The following is a 27,886-nucleotide window of genomic DNA, read 5'->3' on the forward strand; positions in this document are numbered from 1 at the left end:
CCACAGACAGCAGTGCAGAAATAAGGGTGGTAATACCATACCCTGCCATCCTTACTTCTGCACTGCTGCTGGCGGTGGCTTTGCCTTCAGAGCTGGGCTCCCAGCCAGCAGCCGCCACTTTCCAGCTGCCCAGCTCTGAAGGCAGCACTGCTGCCAGCAGCAGCAACACAGAAGTAAAGGTAGCAGTACCGCAACCCCCACTACAATAACCTTGTGACTCACCCCACCTCCAACTCCTTTTTGAGTCAGGACATCTACAATTGCAACACACTGAAATTTCAGATTTAAATAGCTGAAATCATGAAATTTACTATTTTAAAAATCCTATGACCATGAAATTGACTGAAATGGACCGTGAATTTGGTAGGGCCCTAGTTCTGAGGCTGAGTGAGGCAATCTGAATTTCTGTAACAATTTAGTGTTTGAAAAAATTCCACAGGTCATGAACCTAAGACTTCTTTGCCAGGTCAGACAACATCTCTTAGTTCCTATGGGAATCCTTTGTCTGGAGGACTATAGATTAGCAGCATGATGCCCAAATTAGTCTCAAATCTGAGCTAACAGATTGAGAATGCACTCTAAGGACTCCGGTTCAAGCTTCTCATTTGTCCTGTTTAAGTTTGACGGCATAGTAAGGGGGCTGAGGTGAGCTGGCCCTGGGCTTGTAGTATCATTCACCCAGCTTTCTTGATGCATAAAAACAAATTGTCAGGGGATAGTGAAAAGTTTAGGCTCAGATCCACCCCTGCCCAGCTGCTGCCTAACCAGATAGGTGCTTAAACTCACATACAGCCTAAATTTCCACAGTAAAGTTCCCCTGGTACCTATACTTTTGCCTGTGGTCATGCTCACTGCAGCCCCAGGCAAGCATCGGAGTATCTAGCCCGCATCTAATCACAAGTGCAATCTTCAAATCAGGTAAAGATAGGAAAATACCTGAAACATTTAGCCCAGGCGTTAGGGTATTCACTGGGATATGGGAGACCCTGGCTCAATTTCCTGCTCAGCTTGATGAGGAGAAATTCTTTGAACAGAGGTTTCCTACCTCTCAGGTGAGAGCCCTAACCAGCAGACGACGGGGTTTTCTGAGGTGGAGCGCTTTTGTTGAAAGGTGTTCCACTTTGTAGTGAATAATTAAATATTATCAGGGCCAAAGAAAGTGAAAAAGCTGACCTGGCCCCTTAGGCTTGAGAGCCTGAGCCACAATGTCCACACTACTATTTTTAGTGGGCTAGTTCAAGCCCCACCAGTACGAGTCTGTCTACTTGGGCTGGGAGGCTCACTCCCAGCTGCAGTGTAGACATATCTCTAGAATGTAGCAAGACCACGCAGCTCTTCAGAGAACTAAGGCAATTCTAATAAGACTAATACCAGCAGGTGATGCTTTAGGAGGAAGTAACCATAGTTAAGTTCTGTGTGGGTGGACAAATTATTTCCAGCATCATTTAAAAACAAACAGACAAAACCCTCTGAGCTTGATTAATACGGGGAATAAGAGGTCAAGTTAGCTTCTGTAACAGGATTTCTGTCTTAGGTCCTTCTGTGGAGGAAGAAGAGTTAATCTGCTGACTGAACAAATCACCCAAACAGAGGAATAAGATTTATCTCTATCTCAGCAAAACAGCTGAGCAGCTCTCTAAGATACGAGATAGCTTCAAGGAGGAGCAAGAAGTTCTTCAAGGAAAAGTCTTCGGGTGAGTTAGCTCAGGAGGTCTCTTTGGGCTAAAGCAATGTTGAGCTGCAGCCAGGTTTTACTGCTTTTGAGATAAATCACTGAGGCAGATGAATAAAAGCCAGTCCTGAGGAGGGAGGGAGTTGGAGAAGAACATATCTTGGGCTGTGTTGTCTTTGTTATGCAGGGGGTAGGGGAAAACAAGCCCTGCTCAACGAGGGCTTCCAGTTGTGCAGGAACACACACTAATAAACCAACGGTCCCAGTAAAGGCCACAGAAAACATTTAAACAGATACCAAAATTGGGTGATGTGTCTACATTAAAATCAGAAACTTGAACAGTCAACTGAAAAAAGACCGGTACTGGATGTCAACTTTTGCATTATGGAGTCCATTTCTTTCTTGTGCTATTTAGCAGCTCCCATTGAGCTTCTGCATTTTAATAACCTATTGCTGTTTCCTGGGCCTCAGAGTGTGTGGGTATCCTGTGAGAACAGCACTTGGAAAATCACTGCTCTCAAAAAGTAGCAAAAACACAGGGATGAACAGAGGGGAATAAAGAAGGCAAGAACAGAAAAGCTGTAAAGAAACAGATTGTGGGGAGACTGGGAGAAACTGAAGAGGAGATGGGACGTTGTGAAGCACAGGCAGTGATAAAGTGACAGACAGGAAGGAAAAATAAATAATGACAAAGAAAGGAAAAAATTAAAGATGAAGTAAAAGAGAAATCAAGGACATTTTAAAGGAAATCTTCCTCAGGGAGCATTTTATAAATATAAATGTATATATATATTGGTTAATGCAAGTTCTCTCTGTTTTTGAGCAGAATAAGAATACATTTCTTATGCAACATAACTGTATCTGTAACAGTCAGATGAGCTCTTTCAGAAGTGTAATCATGTTAAAGAAGTAATGGATTTTAATATCAAGCACACATTCTAGTCCTTCTCAGCATCCCAAAATACTAAGTTATCACTTGCAGGAGTTGCATAACGTGCTATTGAAAATCAGCTTTGAAGGGCATTGAAATATTTTCTGAGGTTATCATGAGAATAGTTTTAAACCTAACAAGGAAAATCTGCAAACTCATCCAAAAGCCAATGTTACGTGCACCCATATATCTTTGCTTTCTGCAGACCTAACAAAGTGATTTGGTGGAGGACTGATTTGTGCATATTTACCATGTTTTATACACTGGCCTTTAGTAAACCAATACAAAGGGCTTGCATGAAGTCTATGTGATGCTGCTAGGCCTCCATTTGTGCTGTCATGGCCTTGGATGCACATTGCTATCTAGTGTGTGATTAGAAAAAGATTCTTATTAAAGGCAAGGATTATGTTGTGCATTAAAAACTTTACATGAACAGTATTTCAGACATAAGCCCTGCTGCTCCAAATAATTATGCATACATTTAACTTTCTCTATGAGAATAGCCCCAGTGAAGTTGACTGGATCATTCCATAAGTGAAATTAAGCATGTGGTTATATCTCTATAGGGTTGGAGCTTAGTCACTGGCAAGCTTTTGTCTTCGAAATCAAAATTCTTTTTACGTTAAGAAAGCTTTAAACTGCTATAACATTCTTATTAAAAGTCTAAGCCACATCTTTGAGGCTTTTTAGCTCAAAGCAAATTGTTATGATTGCATTGTTAACACTTCAACAAGCTTCAAATGTATGGTTTAGACTTTTTTGTTGAATAAGTGTAAGAATATACAGAAAACATTAAATAATAAACTACAGACCTTGGGTCTGGATCCTGAAATCACGTATGTTTAAAGTTCTTGTACAAGTATTTTCAGGAGCAGGGCCATGGATAGTAAATAATGGTACAGCCCACTTATAGGAATGACTACGTGCTTTTTTTTTTCTCAGCCAGCACAACAAGATGTGAGAATTTTGTATGACACAGTTATGAGTGTTTTACACTAAACAGTGGGGTGAGATTTTCAATAGTACCTTAGAAATTTTGGAGGATATGTCCCATTTTGCATGATACTTGTACTCCTAATTCACTTGGAAACTCCCACCTGTTGTGTCAAAAGTACTCATGCAATCGGAGATTACTGTGGATTTTCTCACTATACCACCACACAAGATGCACAGGGTCACTGATGTATCTAAAAAAGGAAATCCCCCTTGTAGCTCAAACTAAGGGCCTAGTCCTGCAAACATTTATTCTCCTGACTAAATTTACTGACATGAATAGTCCCAATGACCATTTCAAATGCAGAGACTATCTAACATAACTCACAGAATTGTTATCCTAGCTACAAAGGCAGGGTTAACCAAATTTCAAGCTAGTCTGAACAACATTGTCCAATTTGGCAAAGCAAAGGTCTAAAGTTTATTTGATTGTTTTCAAGATAAACACATATGCATCTCTGGATTGGTGAAGAGAGAATTTTATGCATATTTTCAATTAAGGGACTCAATAACCAAAGCATTTTTTCACTTAATTTGAGTCACACAGATGCAGATAAAGAGAAGCAATTAATTAGTACAACAAACCCTCAGCATTTTATCTCTGTATTTTATAATACACTCCAAACTGTTCAGATACTAAAATGTCAAGTATTGAGTCAAGTTTTGAGTAGAAATATAGGGTTTGACATGCCTCAAGCAGTTTGGCATCAAGCAATAAATAAAATGCATAATTTGTTTATCTGGAACAAATGTATTCAAATACAATGTTTTATCACACACAAAATTCATTACCTTCCATTCCAAGTAACATTTTGGAAAGATTTATAAGCTTCTTATCCCACACAACTGACACAAATGGCATCTCTGTTCCACTGTTTATTGGAATGTCCTTTGCCATTAAACTTTTGGTCCCAGATTGTCATACCTTTAAAGACTTCCTGGGGAAACAGTAGCTGTAGATGTGTTTTGGTATGGGGAAAGCTTAGATATTGAATGTCACTGATCTAGAGTTTTAATACTTTTCCCTTTTGAGAAAGTAAACATTTTTTCTTTCAATCTAGAATCTAGGCAACAAAAATGATTACAGGTATGGAACAGCTTGCTTATGCAGAGAGAGTAATAAAATTGAGACTTTTCAGCTTGGAAAAGAGATGACTAAGAGGGGATATGACAGAGGTCTATAAAATAATGACTGGTGTGGAGAAAGTAAATAAGGAAGTTTTATTTACTCCTTCTCATAACACAAGAACTAGGGATCACCACATGAAATTAACAGGCAGCAGGTTTAAAACAAAAAAAAGGAAGTATTTCTTCACACAACACACAGTCAACCTGTGGAACTCTTTGCCAGAGGATGTTGTGAAGGCCACAACTATAACAGGGTTCAAAAAAAGAACTAGATAAATTCATGGAGGATAGGTCCATCAATGTCTATTAGCCAGGATGGGCAGGGATGGTGTCCCTAGCCTCTGTTTGCCAGAAGCTGGGAAAGGGAGACAGGAAATGGATCACTTGATGATTACCTCTTCTGTTCATTCCCTCTGTGGCACCTGGCATTGGCCACTGTCTGAGGACAGAGGATGGGGCTAGATGGACCTTTGGCTGACCCAGTATGTCCATTCTTATGTAGATCACTAGCTCTAATTTTCCCTGAGACATGAGGCAATATTCTCCTCTTGCCTACCTGAAATCAATCTTATGTCCACCATTTGGAAACAACAAAAATTCTGGGAAGCTTGATTTTGTACACTAATGAATTGCAGCACCAACAGCCTTGACTGTCATTGTATGACTGTCACAGCTTTGTATGTCACTGCTTACCTGCCTCCTTTCTCTCAATTCAAATGTCACAGGAGCATTATATATTAATCAAAGTTACCAAGGGCTCAATCATAATCCCATTTACTTTAGTGGTGACAGGTCAGACCTAAATGAAGAAAAAAATAATCCACAGCAAACTTTTGCTTCAATATATCAGACAATAGACTTCCATTGTACATAATGGGAGCTCTTTCTGTGGCAACATGTAAAATGTTGAGATATCCACAACAGCTCATTGGACTTACAGGCCCACCAACTTAAAAATCTCACTTCTGCCTCAAATTCTTTTGCCTACTAGTTTTACAAGAAATGCATAAGATCACTATAAATGAAAAAGATTAGAGGAACATATTTATTTTTCCAGTTTGTTTACTTTTGTGCATTTGACAGAACTTTGTTTATACTCTGCAAGACTCTTTTCCCCTGCGCTGAGCTTGGGAACAGCAACAGGGAAAATAAAAACACTTTTAAAATGAAAACATGAACATTTGCAAAAACTCAGAAGGAGGTGGCCAGATTTCAAGAATACAGTGCCCCCACAACACCTGGAAAACTGTCACTCCATCTCTTCTAACACCATGACCCTTGACCTTTCTTCTGTACTTGTATATTCTCTTTCTTGTTTGCTGTGGCAGTTGCATTATCAACTGCACTCCTTTAATATCTCTTTACAATTGCAATGAATCATGTGGAATTTTGTTAAGATCAGTGTTGTTTCTATTGATATATCTTAAAATCCCAATAAAGCTTCTATTTAAGAAAAGCTATTCTACCTCTGTCATTTCTACACTTTAAGTTGTCAGTCAAGCCTGAGGGTCAAAAAAGGGTACAAAACTTTGAAGTTTTGCATTACCTTAGGGAATATTGTCCTTACTTCAAGTTAGTGTTGAACTCCCTTTCCAGTGTTGAATAATAAAAACCCTCACTTTTACTTCACTTCAAGGTCCTACACATAAAAGGTACAGGTGCATGACTAATATCTAGTAGAGGTAAAGAGTCATTTCCTGGCAGTGCAGACAGTTTTACTCCATTTATTATCTGAGTGGCAGTAGATTAACCTGTCTTATGTTTCCCCATTAAGACACATGCACTATTACTGCTGTTCTGATCCTATCTGTAGCACTGTGAGTATACATAGTGCTTTACAATACACAAACTGCTAAATAGGTCACTTTTCCCAAAAAGCTGACGTGGTTAAAAAAACAAAGTGGCTACCTATAGCCTGTCACAGTTACATGGTAAGCTTTGCTTTAGATCCCTTTTAGTCCTTTTGGAGTGTACCCCTGTGGGGACAAAGTTTGCTACCTTCACCCCTCTCTGGATGGAACCACATGGTCCTACCATTCTTAGCTTGGATCTGTGGGCTGTAGCCCTGCCGTTTACCAACAATGTTAACATCCAGGGTGAAATGTGTTTGGCATGTGTAAGTCCTTGTCTTTGGGAGCCTGTGGCAGCTGCTGATTAAAGTGACTCAACCATCTTCTTCAAAGCAAAGTATTATTTATTCATTTACCCCTCCAAAGGCATGAAGCACCCACAGTAAAAGAATACAACAAGAAAGGCTGATAGGCTGGGGTCTCTCCTTCAGCTTACTCTCCCCTTGCAAGTTTTGTAAGTTCCATTCAGCCTCCAACTTTTGGCTGGCAGAAGCAGAGTGTCCTGCTGCAGTATGCCCTCTGTGACTCTGTATGTCTCCTTGCATCTCTCTCAGTACTTTTCAACACTTGCTGAGCAGCCTTTTCCTTTTCTATGCCCATTGTCTTATGATTTTGTATGCCCTTTGATACTAGGCTTAAGCATGGGAAGAGTAAATCTTGCCTGTCTGGTTGGAGTCAGGCAGGGGCATTCCCTAGTTCATAGCTGCCCCATTGATTCATGAAGGACCCCTGGCATTTTCTTATCTTTACCATTGTTTTGTTTCTTGTTGGCTTGCTTCCTGACTGCTTCCTTTGCTTTGAGGATAATATCACACAGAGAACTCTCATTCTCCACACAGACCAAACATGGAGCTCCATATAAAATGCTTCATAGAATATCTGGAATCTTATCAATGGGTGTCAGAAAGAAAGGGAAAGCTTTTGGTACACAAAGCTGGGTCAAACACACGAAGCAGCATGAAAAAATGGCACCAGGATGGAAATTAGTGAGGAAACAAAGTGAGAAGTCCACTGTTTGGGTAGAATGCAAGGAGCAGAAGAAGGTGTAGGTCAGATAGGGGAAGAGATGTTGGCACAGACTTTTACAGTCAGGAAGGGGATCATGAATATTCATTAGATGTATTTATGTAGCTAGTTAAAAATGAAAAGCACCAAAGTGCTAATAGAGTAATTACTGAATTTAATGCAATGATGAGGAGAAGCCAAAGCAGATATATGGAGGTAGAAGTGCACGTGATCAGAATGGCAAAGGAATGTTGGCTCCTGAAACAGAAGCTTCACAGCACTGAAACACAGCAACCTTGTACTATCATTTAAGCCACACAAATAATTAAGATTGAGGATGAAGAAAAGAGCTAAATATCAATGTTTTTAATCACCTAATTATCACAATTACAACATAAACAAAACACAAGCCAGATCTACAGTGGTGTAAATCAGCAACGTTCAATTGAAGTCAATGGGATTATGCCGGTTTAGACTAGCTAAACATTTGGATTATATCGATATCCACACACACTACACACAAAATACATTACAAATTATGAAGGGTGCAAAGTCAAGCACTCAGAAGTTAGATAATTCTGGAATAAAGTTGCCTTTGTGACCTTAATTCATCCCTCTTCTGCATATGCATTAAGATATGGCTTGAGCATACTCAGGGAGACTGGCCTCTTCAGAGATTTTAGCTATGAAAATCTAAGAATTCTCCACCCACCATGTGCAAACTTCAATTTTTCAAAGGCTTATAACTTAACCAATCTGAGTGGATTTTCATGGGGATAGCAAAAGGCACATCTCTAATACAAAAGCCACCCACCTGCTAAATTTCAAGTAGTGCATTTCAAGGAAAAGACTGCTATTAGTTTAACATGGGGAAAAAACACATATTTCTCCCTAGCTCCAGTCTCAGAAATGACAACTATTTTGGCTGACCCTTTCCGAAAAATGTTTGCCTCAAGCAAACACCAAATTGGAAAAGTTCAGCCCAAATGGTTAAATTTTAGCAAAGTTATAAGCAACTGAACCCAGGATCTTACAATGGAAAATGTTGGGCAATCTTAATAATAGAAGGCATTACCAGCCTTGCCTATAATATATATATATTTCCTTCTCAGCAATGCAGGTTCAATTCATGAGTTCTGTATTTATCAGGTAAAATTATGGCTCCAACAGTATGGCTGTGTTCAGATCTGTAGGGAAATGAACAGTATATGAAGAGAAAAAGTTGCTGCTCAGCACTGTAAGTGTTAGTGGAGAATGGATGCATCAACTGCCTAGAGTGGATTCAGCACAGTGTGTCTAGAAATGTATCCAGCTGAGCATACTATAGGCATCTGATTGTTTTTAAAAAGACACCCTGTTAGAAACCAAAATGCACCTACAGGTCCTTAAGGTCTACATAAGATAGAAAAATGTGTTGAAACCTCATAATCTGCTTCTGGCAGCTTGTCCGAAGAATGTACAATAGAACATATTCCCTGCAGAGATTCTGAAGCTGTGTCTTTAATTCAAAGCATGTAAATTTTAATAGACACCCACACTTTCACACCTAATTCCTTTGGGAATGGGCTGTGTGTGTGAAGAGCCTCTGATTTCCAACTATATTCTATTTAGAGCATACTGCAATGTAATCCAGAATGCTACTGACATTAAGTTGTCATCTTCTGGACTTGTGTCACTCCAGCAGAATGTTAAAGTACATATTCTACCTTTGTTTGATATGCAGCATTCATTTTGACAGCTATAGAGTTTTGTGTGTGTTTAAAAAAAAACAGAGGATCTTTAGGGACACGCAAGGATTAAATGTAAGGGTCATGGGTGAAATAGATGGCTTGGCATTGTGGGACTATATAACAGCTTTTGAGAGGTGCAGTGCAGAAATGGATTGGACCTGAAATTCCATTGACCTAATCATATACATACCTCTCCAAAGGGTGACACACTTTGACATAAAAAGAAAAGGAGTACTTGTGGCACCTTAGAGACTAAGCAATTTATTTGAGCATAAGCTTTCGTGAGCTACAGCTCCCTGCATCGGATGCATACTGTGGAAAATACAGAAGATGTTTTTATACACACAGACAATGAAAAAATGGGCATTTATCACTACAAAAGGTTTTCTCTCCCCCCAACCCACTCTCCTGCTGGTAATAGCTTATCTAAAGTGATCACTCTCCTTACAATGTGTATGATAATCAAGGTGGGCCACTTCCAGCACAAATCCAGGTTTTCTCCTCCCCCCCCCCAACCCACTCTCCTGTTGGTAATAGCGTACAATGTGTATGATAATCAAAGTGGGCTATTTCCAGCACAAATCCAGGGTTTAACAAGAACGTCTGAGGAACGGTGGGGGGTGGGAGGGGGAAAGGAATAAACAAGGGGAAATAGGTTACTTTTTATAATGAATCAACCATTCCCAGTCTCTATTCAAGCCTAAGTTAAATTGTGTCCAATTTACAAATTAATTCCAATTCAGCAGTCTCTCGTTTGAGTCTGTTTTCGAAGTTTTTTTGTTGAAGGATAGTCACTTTGAGATCAGAAATCGAGTGACCAGAGAGCTTGAAGTGTTCTCCGACTGGTTTATGAATGTAATAATTCTTGACATCTGATTTGTGTCCATTTATTCTTTTACGTAGAGACTGTCCAGTTTGCCCAATGTACATGAGAGTGCTTCCGCCGACATGCACGGGCTGAAATTGTGGAAAAGCAGCATCACTTGCCCCACAACCTCAGCCGTGCAGAACACAATGCCATCCACAGCCTCAGAGTATGCATCTGATGAAGTGAGCTGTAGCTCACGAAAGCTCATGCTCAAATAAATTCGTTAGTCTCTAAGGTGCCACAAGTACTCCTTTTCTTTTTGCGAATACAGACTAACACGGCTGTTACTCAGAAACAACTCTGACATCATAATCAAAAAGGCTGACAAAGGAGGTGCTGTTGTCATCATGAATAGTCCGGAATATGAACAAGAGGCTGCTCGGCAGCTCTCCAACACCACTTTCTACAAGCCATTACCCTCTGATCCCACTGAGAATTACCAAAAGAAACTACAGCATTTGCTCAAGAAACTCCCTGAAAAAGCACAAGATCAAATCCACACAGACACACCCCTGGAACCCCGACCTGGGATATTCTATCTACTACCCAAGATCCATAAACCTGGAAATCCTGGGCGCCCCATCATCTCAGGCATTGGCACCCTGACAGCAGGATTGTCTGGCTATACAGACTCCCTCCTCAGGCCCTGCGCTACCAGCACTCCCAGCTACCTTCGAGACACCACTGACTTCCTGAGGAAACTACAATCCATCTGTGATCTTCCTGATAACACCATCCTGGCCACTATGGATGTAGAAGCCCTCTACACCAACATTCCACACAAAGATGGACTACAAGCCGTCAAGAACACTATCCCCGATAATGTCACGGCTAACCTGGTGGCTGAACTTTGTGACTTTGTCCTTACCAATGACTATTTTACATTTGGGAACAATGTATACCTTCAAATCAGCGGCACTGCTATGGGTACCCGCATGGCCCCACAGTATGCCAACATTTTTATGGCTGACTTAGAACAACGATTCCTCAGCTCTCGTCCCCAACGCCCCTACTCTCCTTGTGCTATATTGATGACATCTTCATCACCCATGGAAAAGAAGCCCTTGAGGAATTCCACCATGATTTCAACAATTTCCATCCCACCATCAACCTCAGCCTGGTCCAGTCCACACAAGAGATCCACTTCCTGGACACTACAGTGCTACTAAACGATGGTCACATAAACACCACCCTATACCGGAAACCTACTGACCGCTATTCCTACCTACATGCCTCCAGCTTTCACCCTGACCACACCACATGATCCATTGTCTACAGCAAAGGTCTGCGATACAACCGCATTTGCTCCAACCCCTCAGACAGAGACAAATACCTACAAGATCTCTATCAAGCATTCTTACAACTACAATACCCACCTGCGGAAGTGAAGAAACAGATTGATAGAGCCAAAAGAGTACCCAGAAGTCACCTACTACAGGACAGGCCCAACAAAGAAAATAACAGAACGCCACTAGCCATCACCTTCAGCCCCCAACTAAAACCCCTCCAACGCATTATCAAGGATCTACAACCAGTCCTGAAGGATGACCTAACACTCTCACAAATCTTGGGAGACAGGCCAGTCCTTGCCTACAGACAGCCCCCCAACCTGAAGCGAATACTCACCAGCAACCACATACCACACAACAGAACCACTAACCCAGGAACCTATCCTTGCAACAAAGCCCGTTGCCAACTGTGCCCACATATCTATTCAGGGGACACCATCACAGGGCCTAATAACATCAGCCACACTATCAGAGGCTCGTTCACCTGCACATCTACCAATGTGATATATGCCATCATGTGCCAGCAATGCCTCTCTGCCATGTACAATGGGCAAACTGGACAGTCTCTACGTAAAAGAATAAATGGACACAAATCAGATGTCAAGAATTATAACATTCATGAACCAGTCGGAGAACACTTCAAGCTCTCTGGTCACTCAATTTCTGATTTCAAAGTGACTATCCTTCAACAAAAAAACTTTGAAAACAGACTCCAACGAGAGACTGCTGAATTGGAATTAATTTGCAAATTGGATACAATTTAACTTAGGCTTGAATAGAGACTGGGAATGGTTGATTCATTATAAAAAGTAACCTATTTCCCCTTGTTTATTCCTCCCCCCCCTCCACTGTTCCTCAGACCTTCTTGTTAAACCCTGGATTTGTGCTGGAAATGGCCCACCTTGATTATCATACACATTGTAAGCTATTACCAACAGGAGAGTGGGTTTGTGGGGGGGAGGAGAAAACCTGGATTTGTGCTGGAAATGGCCCACCTTGATTATCATACACATTGTAAGGAGAGTGATCACTTTAGATAAGCTATTACCAAGAGGAGAGAGGGTTGGGGGGGAGAGAAAACCTTTTGTAGTGATAAACACCCATTTTTTCATGGTCTGTGTGTATAAAAACATCTTCTGTATTTTCCACAGTATGCATCCGATGCAGGGAGCTGTAGCTCACGAAAGCTTATGCTCAAATAAATTGGTTAGTCTCTAAGGTGCCACAAGTACTCCTTTTCTTTTTGCGAATACAGACTAACACAGCTGCTACTCTGACACTGACATAATTTCTAGAGTCAATATAGTTGGGACAATGCTTGTATTTAGACAAGATATCTAGCCATAAAAACAATACAGACAGTCCCTGGAAATAAAACTACTGAAAAGTTTCTCCTAAAACTCTTTTAACAAAACAAATATCAACAAGAGGGCTTCCTGATTAGACACCTTTCCAAGGTGTAGTGTCACATTCTGCTATGTCTTAAGCTACCATGGGATCTCAACCTCTTTTCACACCACTTTCTTTCCATTTCCTCAGCTGCACATCTGTGCTTGTGGCACTTACACCACTGCTACATGTATAGTCTGTGGAATAGTGGAGCTACCTTTATGGCTACATCAGTGACTCTGATCATAGAATATCAGGGTTGCAAGGGACCTCAGGAGGTCATCTAGTTCAACCCCCTGCTCAAAGCAGAACCAATCCCCAATTTTTGCCCCAGATCTCAAATGGCCCCCTCAAGGATTGAACTCACAACCCTGGGTTTAGCAGGCCAATGCTCAAACCACTGAGCTATCCCTCCCCACCAAAGGCAATTATCATAGAATATCAGGGTTGGAAGGGACCTCAGGAGGTCATCTAGTCCAACCCCCTGCTCTAAGTGAGATGCATCTATTAAAAAGCAGACACTACTAACCAAAATATCTCTTTATCTATATTAAATCCCAAACATGAAATGGATAACTTTTAACCTCTATAAGTTTATTTTACAGTGCCTCACACATTTTTACTGTAAGATTTTGAATTAAAATATCAGGTGTTATATGAACCCTTTGTTTTCTGTGTGCAGCTTTTTTAGATGTGATCCACGGGCCATGAGACTTGCTGGGTTTTGCAATATGCACAACAGCTCACTTCTCATGTACTTTTGTATTTACCCTCTTTTCATTAAGCTCCCTGTCTCTGATATTCCCTGCTAATAGCCTTGTAATTTTCTTCACTAGTGAACTTTACTCAAGATCATAGGACACAAATTTGAGTGAAACAATTTAACTGAGGGAAAATCTGCACAATTAACCTCTGAGCATGGTGTAATATTAGCCTTACAAAAATATTTGTAATTATCCTGGTTTAATTTAATGCACTTACAGAAATGGCATTCTTAAAATTTCTCCACTGAGAGCTGCAGAGGTCTCATCATTAGTATGGCAATTGAAAAAAAAATAGGAGCCTAAGGTTAGACTTTTAACCCTATACTTCAGCATCTGAGTGAATAGCTAGAGTTCCCAAAGTGAGAGCACCCAGCAGCTCCCTCTGAGGGCAACAATAGGAGCTCTCATGTGGACAAGTTAAGGGCAGCTGCTAGTATTTTAAATTCTGTGTTATGTAGACCTACTCGAGGCAAGGTTAGACAACATGGTACTTCAAATATTAGCCACCTGGAGCCCTGTTTACACTTGGATGCCCACTGTTCATACTGTTAATAGAGTTGAACTCGTGCTAACAGCAATGAAACACTTTTGGCCAAAAGCCTACTGCAGAAATCCCCTTTTCGTGATCAGCTCCCTTCACATTTTGCATTGGTCATGCTCATGATATTTAAACACAGTATACAGATCTGGTCAGCCTTTCAACAAAATCATTTTCAGCCAAGAGAGAAGAAAAATAGCAGTTGAAAGACAGTAGGCAACAATTTAGGCAGGGCAAGGAGCTAATTAAGAAGTTTTAAGATATTATTGAAGTCAGGGGCTTGATTAATCCCTCTGCTTCTGCAAGGATTCAGGGAAGTGGAAAGTGCTGGTATGTAGAGAATTATCGTGTCTTTGCCCAGTCCTACAAAAGCGCTTCTGAAACACTAAGACTAGAAAACTTGGGAATGGCAACTCTGTGTAGCAGCAGCAGCTCCTCACAGTTATATGAGGATTCCATGAGCAAGATGTACCAGATCTGTTAATCTTATCTAACATGGTGAATTGTTCAGGGGCAGCAGCAGGCTTCTGTATGGGAGGGTGCTTCCCTGAAAAACTGGGAAGCAGTGCAGAGGTATTGGGCTATGCATATGGGTACCCCTGATTTTTCTGAATCTCCAGGGATGCACAGCGTAGGAGAATATATCTTCTGCTTATTCCAGCAATGGGACTAATCCAACAAAATTCATCATAGTGATATGGAGGAAATTGTATGAACACCCATATAATTTCCTAACCCCATGTGGAAATTGCCCATGTAGGAGGGAATATGCTCAAAGGAAGTCAGAAACTAGGTGGTAATATCTTTTATAGGACCAATTTTTGTTGGTGAGAGAGACAAACTTTTCAGCTACATGACGTTTTTCTGGGCTGGGAAAGGTACTAAGTGGAATAGTTAAATACAAGATCAAACAGATAGAATAGTTGCTAACTACTTATGCTCAATCAGTTGCTCTCAACCTTTTCAGATGACTTTACTCCTTTCAGGAGTCTGATTTGCCTCGTGTACCCCAAGTTTCACCTCACTTAAAAACTAAAATAAATCAATTGGAATATAAATATTGTATTTACATTTCAGTGTATATTATATAGAGCAGTATAAACAAGTCATTGTATGAAATTTTAGACTGTACTCACTTTGCTAGTGCTTTTTCTGTAGTCTGTTGTAAAACTAGGCAAATATCTAGGTGAGTTGATGTACCCCTTGGAAGACCTCTGTATACTCCCTGGGTACATGCATCCTGGTTGAGAACCACTGTGCTAAACTAACAGACCATTCAAGGTGAAGTGGCCTGTCAACATCCCTGTAGTGTCTAGCAAGGTTATGAATTTAACCTTCCAGGCTCATCCTTGGAAAGTGTTGTGCAGGTTTCCCCTGAGGATGAGGACTGATAGATAGAGTGATCGCTTTGTGAAAAGCGTTCACTCAGAGGTGCTGTGTTTTTTTGTTTTGTTTTTTTTTGTCTTATCATTTTCCTTTGAGTTCATTGGAGAGTGTAGTGACTGTCTGGTTTCACCCACCTCACCTTGAATGGTCCCTTAGAATATGTGCTAACTACTTATGCTAAAACTATGTGTTTGATCTTGAATTTAGCTGTCACACTCCTAGGCCTTGTCTACACCATCAAAAAGTTTTGTTGCCAAAAACTGTCTTTTGTCAAGCAAACAGTGATGCAATGCATTGTGATGCAATTTTTGTTGGGAAAAATATCCAGGTTTGGTAATTAAATACATCCTCCCTGATGAGATTTATGTCTTTTACCTCAACATTTTTCTCAACAAAGTGCCAGTGTAGACACCAGGCTTGATTTCATTTCTTTAATTGGCCTCCAGTAGGTGTCTGAGAAATGCCCATTCTGCTCTGGTCAGCAGTTTGAACTCCACTGCCCTGCAGCCAGATAAACAACCATCCACCCCTCCCACTTAGAAACCTCAGGAATTTTTGAAATTCCATTTCCTGCTGGTTCAGTGTGGAGAGGTCTCATTGTATCTTCCCAGGTCACCATGGTGGGTTATCACACCAAATGCTCTCCCGCTTGGACCTCTGCTGAGCTGTTGGATCTGATCAGTATATGGGGACTACTGCTATGTAGTCCCAGCTGTGCTTGAGACATAGGAATTGGGATACTGACAGGGAAATTTCTCAAGGCTTGTGTGAAAAGGGCTATGATCAGGACATGCTGCAGTGCAGAGCGAAGATAAAGGAGCTGAGACAGGCGTACCATAAGGCGTGGGAGGCGAACCATCACTCCTGTGCTTCACCTAAGACCAGCTGGTTCTATAAGGAGCTGGATGTTATCCTCGGTCGTGACCCCAGCTCCACTGCTGAGAACCCCATGGACACTCTGGCGGGCCTGGAGGTGGCAGAAAGAGGACATAATGGAGGATGAAGTTATTGATGAAGAGGTGGAGTTAGATGAAAATGTGCAGCTCCCGGCACGGTTGCCTGGTGGGGCAGGCAGCCAGGAACTGTTCTCCACTCCAGAGGTGTCTAGCCAGTCTCAGCAGTTGCTCTCTGGGGAGCAAGAAGCAGAAGATGAGATGCCTGGTAAGTGGCAGTGGCTTGAGTAGTGCAGAGGCGGGTTCAGGATATAGAAATGTGGGAGGTTGGCTGTTTTTCTGTGAGCTGGGCATTTCCCTGTGTAGCTAATTGGTACGATGGAACAGGGTGTTGATGCATGCTGAGATCTCATGGGAATCCTCCAGAGGGATCTCCAGGAAACTTTCCTGGAGGTACTCGGTAATCCTCTGCTGAAGGTTCCATAGCAGAGCACCTTTGTTCCTTTCCCCATTGTAGGAAACTTTCCTGCGCCATTCGGCAATCACCTGTGCAGGGACCAAAGCTGCACATAGGCGAGCAGCACAGTGAACAGGGTCGAAGCCACAAGCATAGAGTAGATGTACCCTCATTTCTCTGCTTACCCTTAGCAGTGAGATGTCTGCTAGAATGACTCCCGCCTGTGGAAGACTGGGAGAATTTTAGATTTCTTTTCCTAGAATGCTGCACCACGACCCTTGCAAAAAGTGTGTTCTCTTTTCGCCGTGTGGACGGCCCTCCGCCCCTGCCAACACTCATCTCTACGAACACACAAAGAATGGTAAGTGCCTGGCTAGGGTCAGTGATAAAAGTGATTCTTATGTAGCAAAAGATGTATTTAAGTGAAATATTTCAGTCCTGTGAATGAATTTAAGAATCCCGTTTCTGTGCATTGTCCCCTGTGCTTCACCATATGTGGACTTAGGGACACCCCACGCACCCTGGCCGAGCATCTCTGCCAGGTAAGGGAGCACCCAAGACACAGCAAAGAAGACATGTTCCAGGAGGTCCTGCAGTGCTCCAATGCAGAAAAAAGGGAATGCAAGGAGTGCTGGGAAGCTGAACGGCAGGACAGAAAAGAGAATCATGCGTTTGTTAAGGACACTACTGAGTGGATGATTAAAGTCATGGAGGAGTAAACACAGATGCTGAAGTCCTTAATAATGCTGCAGACTGAGCAGATCCGTGCTTGAGCTCCACTGCAGCACGTTCAGAACTCTTTTCTGTGCCCCCCCCACCTCCGCCCCCACATTCCTTTCCACACCTTGGACCCTTCAGTTTCCCCTTCACTCCACCCCCTCGAACAACTTTCACAACAATAGCTGGACCTACACACAGTTATGAAAGTCCACCCTTCCCTGCTTCCTCCTTTCCCACCAAGCAACTGTATGATTGTGTGTGCGGTTGTGCAATAAAATCAAAGATTTATAATGGTAAATCATCTTTATTTTTTTTCTACAAATTGAGATAGCAGGCACCACCAAAGACATACACAGGCAACGTAATCATTTTCTTACTGGAATATAAGGCCCCAAATGTCACCATTGCCTCCTAGGAAAATTACATGTAATGTAATATTGAAGCACCTCTGCCAGAGAGATACGTTGCTGGTCTCACGCTCATTGTCAAAGTGATGCCTCAAACCTCCCTGATTTGAATGGCCTCCCTCTGGGCTCCTCTGACAGCCCTGCTATCTGGCTGCTCAAAATCAGTGGCCAAGCGGTCTGCCTCAGGACTTCACCCCTGAGCAAACCTTTCACCCTTAGCTTCACAGAGATTATGCAACATATAGCATGCAGCTATGCCCATGGGAATATTATACTCATTAAGATCTAACCTGCTGTCATAAATATAAAGGGAAGGGTAAACCCCTTTGAAATCCCTCCTGGCCAGGGGAAAGCTCCTCTCACCTGTAAAGGGTTAAGAAGCTAAAGGTAACCTCGCTGGCACCTGACCAAAATGACCAATGAGGAGACAAGATACTTTCAAAAGCTGGGAGGAGGGAGAGAAACAAAGGGTCTGTGTCTGTCTGTATGCTGGTCTTGGCCAGGGATAGCCCAGGAATGGAGTCTTAGAACTTTTAGTAAGTAATCTAGCTACGTATGTGTTAGATTATGATTTCTTTAAATGGCTGAGAAAAGAATTGTGCTGAATAGAATAACTATTTCTGTCTGTGTATCTTTTTTGTAACTTAAGGTTTTGCCTAGAGGGGTTCTCTATGTTTTTTAATCTAATTACCCTGTAAGATATCTACCATCCTGATTTTACAGGGGGGATTTCTTTATTTCTATTTACTTCTATTTTTTATTAAAAGTCTTCTTGTAAAAAACTGAATGCTTTTTCATTGTTCTCAGATCCAAGGGTTTGGGTCTGTGGTCACCTATGCAAATTGGTGAGGCTTTTTATCCAACATTTCCCAGGAAAGGGGGGGTGCAAGTATTGGGAGGATTATTCATTGTTCTTAAGATCCAAGGGTCTGGGTCTGTAGTCACCTAGGCAAATTGGTGAGGCTGTTTACCAAACCTTGTCCATGAAGTGGGGTGCAGGGTTTTGGGAAGTATTTTGGGGGGAAGGACGCGTCCAAACAGCTCTTCCCCAGTAACCAGTATTAGTTTGGTGGTGGTAGCGGCCAGTCCAAGGACAACGGGTGGAATATTTTGTACCTTGGGGAAGTTTTGACCTAAGCTGGTAAAGATAAGCTTAGGAGGTTTTTCATGCAGGTCCTCACATCTGTACCCTAGAGTTCAGAGTGGGGGAGGAACCTTGACACCTGCCATAAAGGCATTGCCAGTGCGCATTTAATCTGCCAAAGGCATACTCAGCTGTCATCTGGCACCTACTCAGCCTGTTGTTGAACTGCTCCTTACTGCTGTCCAGGTGTCCCGTGTAAGGTTTCATGAGCCACAGCTGTAAGGGGTGTGCTGGGTCTTCCAGGATCACTATGGGCATTTACACATATCCCATTATAATCTTCTGGTTTGGAAAGAAAGTCCCCGCTTGCAGCTTTCTGTACAGGCAGGTGTTTCTGAAGATGCGGGTATCATGCACCTTCCAGGACCACCCCACACTGATGTCCGTGAAACACCCACAGTGATCCACAAGGGCCTTCAACACCATGGAGAAGTACCCCCTTCCTATTGATGTACTCCATTGCAAGGTGGTCCGGTGTCAAAATTGGAATGTGTGCCATCTATCGCCCCTGTACAGTTAGAGAAACCCATTTCTGCAAAGCCATCCACTATTTCATACACATTTCCCAGAGTCACAGTCCTTCGTAGCAGGCTGAGATTTATTGCCCTGCACCTTGTATTAATGCAGCCCCAATGGTCAACTTCCCTACTCCAAACTGATTCACGACCAACCAGTAGCAGTCTGGAGTCTCCAACTTTCACACTGCGATTGCCACACGCTTCTCTACTGAGAGGGCAGTGCCCTTGCACTGCAGGTCTGGGACGAGCTATGCACACAGTTCCAGGAAGGTGGCTTTCTACATCCAAAAATTCTGTAGCCACTGATCTTCATCCCACACTTGCATGATGATACAATCCCACCATTCAGTGCTTGTTCCCTAAGCCCAAAAGCAACGGTGTACCCTATGCAGCTGTTCTGTGAATGCCAAAAGCAATCTAAAGTTGCTCCTATCCATATCACACAGAATGTCAGGCACCTGCAAGTCTTCTTCAGTTAGGAACTTAGGAACAGTTAGGCACTGCCATCCGCAATGTCCTCATGACAGTTAACAGAGCATAGGAGAGCAGTGTGGGATCCATCCCGTCTCATAAAGATGCCGGGGTGCACAGCAAAGAAGGGCTTTGGCAAAAATGCTGCGAAAGAAAGCCAGAAGGCCATGGAGTGCTGGGACAGAAAGAAATGGATCACAGGACATTTAGCCTGGTCCCAAGATGCACCGCGATCTGCTCCGCCTTCTCAAAACACCTAGCGACAGAAGGTGTCGAGCTGGACTATGGGATAGGTACCCACAGTGCATTGCTCACACTGTTGATGATGGTGCCCCCACTGTGGATGCAATCTGCTGACAGAGGGAGCAAGTGTGAACTTGAAATTCCAATTTTTAATATGTTGACTTCTGGATGTTGACATCACTTTTGTCGACAAAAATTTGTAGTGTAGACATGGCCTTAGTACATTTTTCCAGGCCTGAAGAAGAGCTCTGTGTAGCTTGCAAGCTTGTGTGTCTGATCAAAAAAAATTGGACCAATGAAAGATACTACCTCACCCACCTTGTCTCTCTAATACCCTGGGACTGACACAGCTACAACAACAGTGCACACAACAAAGAAAGTCAAACCTAAAAAGGACACACCATATTATAAATATAAGGTGGATGAGGTAATATCTTTTATTGGGACTAAGATTTCAAGTTTCACAGATTTCAGAGTAACAGCCATGTTAGTCTGTATTCACAAAAAGAAAAGGAGTACTTGTGGCACCTTAGAGACTAACCAATTTATTTGAGCATAAGCTTTCGTGAGCTACAGCTCACTTCATTGGATGCACAGAGCTTTTCTTCAGGTTGGGAAAAGGAAACCAGATGGTACAGTTAAATACAAAGTGGGAGAGATTGTTAAGCAGAAGGGTTTCATACTTTGTAGGAGACCACTTAAAATGAAGAGGGCAATTAACACTTCTGCAGTTGTAAGACAATGAAGGATTAGTAGGCAACAAGGTGTCTTAAAGTTGTTGTAATGGCCTGTGATGGGCTGTGCTCCCCACACTTGCCCTGAAAGGGGTTAATGTAGGCCATTAACCTATTAGGCTTTAATGTAGGCCAATTAACCTATTAGGCTGTATTGTGGGTGGGGATATTTAGACGGAGAAGAGAACTCTAATTCAAGGAAGCTCACCTGTGCAGGAACAGGCAGGTTTCTATAAAACTGGGGAGCTGGTAACAGAAACAAGATGGTTAGTCTCTAAGGTGCCACAAGTACTCCTTTGCTTTTTGCAAATACAGACTGACACGGCTGCTACTCTGAAACCTGTCAGAAAGAAGATTGCAAACAGTCTCCCTGGGACAAGGGATAAAAAGAGATTTAGAACAAGAGGAGGGATTTGCCTAGCACATCCAGAGGGAAGGGGTGGGAAGCTGGCAAACCAGGTGCCAGCTCAGGTTAGAACCCCAGGCCAATTCACTGATTCAAAGTGTTAAACATATGAGTGTGTATTCGGATGTTTAAACTTCATGAAAATTAATGGAATGTTACTTGAATTGTTTTCACTTATCTGTTTCTGTTGTAATATAATACCAAACATTTACACTGTAAACATCCCGGTAACTAAATAACTCATCTACCATCAAAGAAGCCTTTTGGAATGCTAATGAAGGACTTTATCACAAAAGGTGCTAATTCCAAAGCAAATGGCCATTGTCGTGATGACCTGAGGTCAAAGACTCAAAGTACATTCCTCACTCATCATCATAAAAAGAATAGCTCATGTGGGTAGAGACACTGTCTGCTTGCTTTCTATGAGAAGATACTGTAAATATGGGTTCAAAGAAAGATCCTTCATCTCTGACTGTTTGGACTATAGACCTTACAGCAGCACAGCTCTGCAGCTGCACTCCTGGTTGTGGTATTCTGTCCCATCTAGTGGCACTGAGAAGAGAGAGAGAGAGAGAGAGAGAGAGAGAGAGAGAGAGAGAGAGAGAGAGAGAGAGAGAGAGAGAGAGAGAGAGAGATTAATGGGTCTGCTCTACAGCCTCAGCTAACAGCCACATGACTTTTAACTCATGCAGTAGAGGCTCATGTATTTAGCTCCAGAGGTGCCAGGTTCAATCCCATCCACAGGCGACTGGGGTCTGTTGGTGTTACAAGTGGGTGCTCCTCCGGGATTTCAACCGGGAAGTCTCTGAAGCTTGGGATGCACTTCATAGGGGAACTGCAGCCAAAGGGAGCTGCGGGGGCAGTGCCTGCAGGTGGAAGCAGCACACAGAACTGCCTGGCCATGCCTCCAACTAGGAGCTGAGCGAGGGGGGATGTTGCCACTTCCAGGAAGCCACCCAGAACCTGCCTCACCCAGTCCCATGCTCCCACCCCCTGCCTCCTCCCATACCCAAACTCTGCTGCTTCAGTGGCCTGAGACTGCCTCAGCAGCAGCTGGTGTGACTGGCACAGGTGATATGGTGTTTTTGTCTTTATCACTTTTCTGTGTGAGTTCATCTGAGCGCATAGTGATTATCTGGTTTCAACCATATAGTTGTTGGGATAATTGATGCACTGGATGAGGTACACTACATGTTGTGATAGGCATGTGTAGGACCCATGGAGAAAGGTGTGTTTGGAAGTGGGGCTATTGATCATCATATCAGTAAAGATGTCTACAGGTTTTGCACCTGTTATGACAGGGTCTGGTGCCATTGGGGTTGGTGTGTCCTGGACTGTTAGGAGCTTGCTGGAGAAAAGTGGCTTTTTGTGTCCTGAGTGGTTTAAGGATGGTTTCTGAGAGTCCTGGTATACCTTCAGTAAGCGTGCCAGGGCCAGATATGATGGGTCTTGTTTGAATATTTTGGGAAGTGTTTAGAAGGTTCCTGGAGTGGGTTTGTGGGGGATGAAGTTGTAGAATTTCTCTTGGAGTTGTTTGGGGAAGGATTTAATCATATACTTAAATTCCTGTGTGAATTATGGCGTGGAATCTTCTTTGAGTTCTTCATATTAGGTGGTGTCAGAGCATTGCCACTTGGCCCTGTTGATGTAATCATCACTATAGAAGACTGTGATGGTGTCCCCTTTGTCTGCTGGTTGGATTGCTATTTGGTGGTTTGATTTCAGGGACTGTATAGCTATCCTCTTGATGGTAGAAAGATTGTGGTGGATGTAAAGTTTAAGGATTTCACAGGATTTTTTTTCCTGAGTGAAGCAATTGATGTAATGATCCAGTGTGTGGTTTTGTTTGCTGCTAATTAGTCTTTTTTTCTGTGGTGATGTGGTAATTGGGGGTGGTGGTATCTCTTTCGTTATGAAAGAATTCTTTGAGGTGGGCAGAAGTTCATTCCCTTGGAGAGTACAGATAACCTGGTTCTATACAGACCTATGCACAAGTTACAAATATGGTTATACTCACATTCTCCTAGTGTTACATTCTGGTGGATCTCTCATTGATGGATCATCAGTAGAGGGATGGCTCCTGCTCGAGTTTCGCATAGGGAACTCAGTTTTCCTAGTCTGGGCACCCTCTTTTTATAATGTGATTGACTATTCCTCATTAGCATTTATGCACATAGTGCACCCTGCGGTTAGGTCATGTTAGAAAAATGTGACTATCGGGTATCTTGTAAGCAAAATATTACTCTTACTGTTAATTTTTCACAATATCACCCATTGGTACATCTTTTTCCATAATCTTGTGGCATAGGGTCATTCTTTGATCACTTTCTTATGTCAAGCATTTCTAAAACCTTTGGCCTTCTATGGCTAAGCTAAAATCTTAAAGGCCTCAGCCTGTAGGTCTTGTGTTTCAGTCCTCCTTACTTAGATACCTAATACCTAATTATCCCTTCTAACTAGTGATCAATCTTATACTTTTATAATCCTACAATTTAACTCTATTTAGCACTCTATGATTACATATGACATAACATGTTAGTTAATCATAACACCACACAATAAATCACACCTGCAAACTCTCCAGATAGGTTTCCTGATATTTTTCTCCCAGTGTGTGGGAGCATGTGATGTTTTCTTGTTAGAGGTGGTCCCACCTGAAGCATGTGAGGTGAAGGAGTTTTTCTGAAGTCCTTCTGCAGAGTGAACAGCGTATTTGGAGTTGTGTGTAATGGTCAGAAGGTTACAGATGGTGAGTGCTCTGGGGATGATATTCGGTTTCTTGCATTTGCTCAGGAAGTAGATGTCACTGTTAAATTTGGCTGCTTCTTCATGTGTGCAGTTTCCATTTTATATGAATATATATATATAATGCCAGATTATATGAGCAACAAAGTTGTTTTAGTGGCATGACCCATCCTCCTCTGTAACCAGGATAAGCACACAACTGGATGGCATGCCCAGAGTTAAACCACTGAAAACCTATAATAATCTCCTAGAGGGATATTCAGCATTTAGCAATGATTTTTCTGCACGTACACTATAGATCATCTTCATGAAAGATCAAATAGCTGATGATAGACTGTAAGTTAATAGAGAGTGTGCTAATACACAGGACAGCTGGAAGCTCACTGTGGATGTTCAATCAAAGGTTAAACAAGTCACACGCTGTCTCTCTTTCACTCACTCCTCACTGGAGGAAGAATTAGGACCTTTGACCTTAATTCAGTCACTCATAAATTCCCTCCACAAATGCAAAAAAAAAAAAAAATGGAGTTAAAAACACATGCAACTGTTAATGAAATAGGCATCTAAGCCTTTAATTACAACTAACACCTGGGAAGTACTAGATTAAGCTGTGAGAAGCCCTAATATGAATATCTTCAGCTCAGGGACTGCTTGATTACAAAAGGGAAAAGTTCTTTATAGAATCATTCATCTTCTTTTTGGCCTATTGATGTTGTAATTGCCAGAGATGTTTTAGCCAAGTAGCCAGAAAGTTATGATATTGTCTGACAGGGTTTTACTAATATAGCTAAGAAGATTGATAAGGGGTAATTTGTTGTCATTTGGAAATTTAGTAGATTTGCATTCTGGTCAGAACATAATCTTAAATCTTGTATCTCTCAAGTAGGTATTGCTGGGTATCCCTTACAAGCTGATTCCACTACAGTTAGTCACAGAATCCTGCTAGACTGACTTTAACCTTAAACAACTACAACAGTGGCTAATACTGATGAGACATATGACAAGTCTGCATGCATGTGCCTAGATACTATTAAAAGTATTGCTGTTCAGATGGACACTAACAGAAGTATGGGTAAATGATAACCTAATGACAACTGAATCTCTTCAGCCTGTTTTCTGCATAAGGAACAGAATGCATATTATGTCAAAAAGTTTATTCCCCATCCTTACAGCATGAGCAAGGAACATAATGTAGTGCAAATGACTTGCACATTTTTGTGCACTCTGTTGGAAGAATGAATGGGGCTTTCTATGCAAGAGGTTGAGTCAGAGCCAAATTTCTTACTGTTCTCCCCTCTAAAAACTATATACCAAAGGGAGCACAAAGAGCAAGTTAAACTTCCTGAGCCTGCTTCAACATGGATCTTTTGTATTGTGCATGTAGGATTGCAGGAAATAATGGTGTCTGTGGCGTAGTCATCTGCCACCCTTTTCAAGGCAAATAGCTTTAACTTGGAAGCTCAGGTGCGATTCACCTGGTGACCTGGCTACCCACTTGTGGACCCAATTCACAACCGAATGCCTGAAAATCCAGACATCAACCTTCCTCCTGATGTCTCCTGCAGTTGTAAATGCCAAGGTTAGTGCAAACTCAGGCATGCCTAGTGATGGCAAAGGCTGGGAATGCCCACTAGCCTGCTACAGTTAAGCCTAAAGTTAAGCCTATGAGGCACCCCCGGATCATGGATGAAGCCAATACCTGGTGCATCAGGGACTCTGTATATAACACTCCTGATGCTCAGGGATGGACCACATGCACTGAAGTCCTTCTTGAACTCTAAATTCTGTACATTTTTACCACACCAGCTATTAAACCAGAAAGTCAGGGGAGCCATGGATGGGAGAAGGGGGGGAAGCTGGTTTGTTGCCAATCCTAAAGTTGTCATAAGCTGAGGTTCCACAACTAGTGAGCCATTGCCTGTGGATCATGACTAGCAAACAGCACGAGCTCCCAGAATCTGTCCTCTTGAAATCAAGACAGAATCGGCAATGTTATTATCTATGCTTGGAATGTGAAATGCACAGAAAAGGATGTTAGATGAAAGGCAATGTAAAACAAATGCCCTCGCCATCTTCATTACCCATGCTGTCTGATATGAATCACTGCCTAGTTGTCAGATCAGAAACAAAACCTGCTTATTTCTGAATTCCTCACCCTGATAATGGCTATCACCAATGTAAGGGGAAAAAACCCCGATAAGTATTATCCTTTGTTGTACCCCATGCTTTCCAATCTGCTGGCCACTTCTGCTCACCCCATTTCCCTTGGAAATATACTCCAAAACCAATTTCATGCGGAGGCATCAGGTTGTACCAGAACCTCTGTTCTCACTGTCCAATTGCTCGCCAGATAGATGCCCCATTAAATTGATTAAGGAATGTCTCCCATACTCTCAAATCAGCTTTCATTTCCCTTGTTCTTCTGATAAAGGATGCTCCCTGACCCTGGTGGTGGAGGATAAATGCCAGGCACAAAAGGTCCTGCCTGGAGCAACCACCTACAAGCAAAATTCAGGCACCCTGAGATCATCTGGGACTGCTAGAGTGTGGTTTCCCTATGACCCTGAATTGCCTGTACCAATGCCCTTAGAAGATTATCCAGCTTCTCCTAGGATAACTCTGATAGACCCTGCATTGTGTATAACTCAATTGGCAAATATGTCAACTTCAGTGTTGGGCCTTCTGTCTTTCCAAAGGCCAACGAAACACCTAAGTGTGTGGCCAGCCTCTGAAAAGCACTTAATAGGTGGGCACATTTAACTGTACCCCACTGTCCTTCAAAGAGGAGATCATGAAGTTAATGAACCACCTTTTCAAAGACAGTTTCCCTCACAGCCACCCATACTAGTGTCATAATAAACTTTTCAAAAGATGAGCAGGAAATGGAACAGCCAACTGGCAAGATTGACATAGTACTGTATTTCAAATTGGAAACCCAACAACTTAATCTTTGTGATGGACAGCAACTGAAATGCAGACTTAATGTCACATTTTGCTAACTGCAATAGTTTAATTATGTATTATAGACTTATAGAAAGAGACCTAAAAACGTTAAAATGTATTACTGGCACACGAAACCTTAAATTAGAGTGAATAAATGAAGACTTGGCATACCACTTCTGAAAGGTTGCTGACCCCTGGTATAGCAAATGGTGAATAATTCTGTACTCTTTTTCAACTTTTTTAGGAATCAAACCAGGGGTGAAAGCTACAGGTCCAGTACTGGTTAACTCCTCAAGGGACGAGCCACCCTTTTAGCTGCTACTTCTACCTCTCTCTCTCTCTCTTTGAACTATATGTTCAGAACCTTCAATGGATTTTAAATACTTTGCCTGTACATGAAATTTCTCTCCTTCATATCGGATCTGAAGAATTGGATAAAAATCCATTTCAGATATAATCCTTATCTTTTTTGTTGAGAGAGTGCAACAACATGGCCCTTGATACTTCTAATTTAATTGGAAATAGTGCTTTTGTCTACATTTCCACTTCTACCTGCTGTTCCAGCTGAAGCCCTCGGCCCCTAGTAACCACCTCTCCTTCCTCTGGTTTATCCTTTGTTTTGTAACAAGTGGTGCTCTGTGTTGCCCGCCCCAAACATCCTA

This window comes from Eretmochelys imbricata, chromosome 4, assembly GCF_965152235.1.
Source record: "Eretmochelys imbricata isolate rEreImb1 chromosome 4, rEreImb1.hap1, whole genome shotgun sequence".
NCBI lineage: Eukaryota > Metazoa > Chordata > Testudines > Cheloniidae > Eretmochelys > Eretmochelys imbricata.